Genomic DNA, 847 nt, shown 5'->3' on the forward strand with positions numbered 1-847 from the left:
GATCACGAGGCGGCGAAGGAGGAGGAGAATGAGAAGAAGGAGGGGACGGAGGAGCAGGAGAAGGGAGAGGAGGAAAGGGAGAAGGAGGAGAAAAAGCAGCAGAGGAGGGGCAGGGAAAGAGGGAGGAGAAGGGGAATGTAGGAGGGGAAGGCGGCAGGGGATGGAGGAGGAGAAGAAGGAGAGGAGGAGGAGGAGAAGGGGGAGGAGGAGGAGGAGAACGAGTGATCGTGTGAGGCATGTATGTATATCAAGAGTACACAATAGAGATCTATATTATGTACTCTTGATGTACATGCAGCAGCTGTGTATAAAGCTAGCTATTACTATATATGAGTTTAGATATAACCGCTCGGCCTGTTTCTAAGAAAAAAATACTAAACTAGCCGATATTGACATTAATAAACTCATAAATATGTTTGTTTATTCTTGCTGCTGATGTAGTGCAAAGATTTAAAGGGCTATCCTGAGCGCCATCTATAAGATCGCAGTTATAGTAAAATAATCGAAGAACTGCGAGTAAAAAGCTTAAAATTCCTCAAAATGTTCTGCATAAAATGTTCGGCGTACGACACCGCGTAACAATTGTTTTTCTTTCATCTTCAGGTCAGGATTATAGCAGATCGAGCCATAGAGGTAACTGGTAAGTACATGTGCACACTCAGTCTCCTATTAAAGTAGTGGGAAACGTTATCTTAGATAGCAGAGAGGGAATATGCAAAGAGAGAAAGAGAGAGGGGAGCGAAACAACAACCACACACACACACACACACACACACACACACACACACACACACACACACACACACCACACACACACACACACACACACACACACACACACACACAC

This window comes from Priapulus caudatus, unplaced genomic scaffold (assembly GCF_000485595.1).
Source record: "Priapulus caudatus unplaced genomic scaffold, Priapulus_caudatus-5.0.1 Scaffold3485, whole genome shotgun sequence".
Lineage (NCBI taxonomy): Eukaryota > Metazoa > Priapulida > Priapulimorpha > Priapulimorphida > Priapulidae > Priapulus > Priapulus caudatus.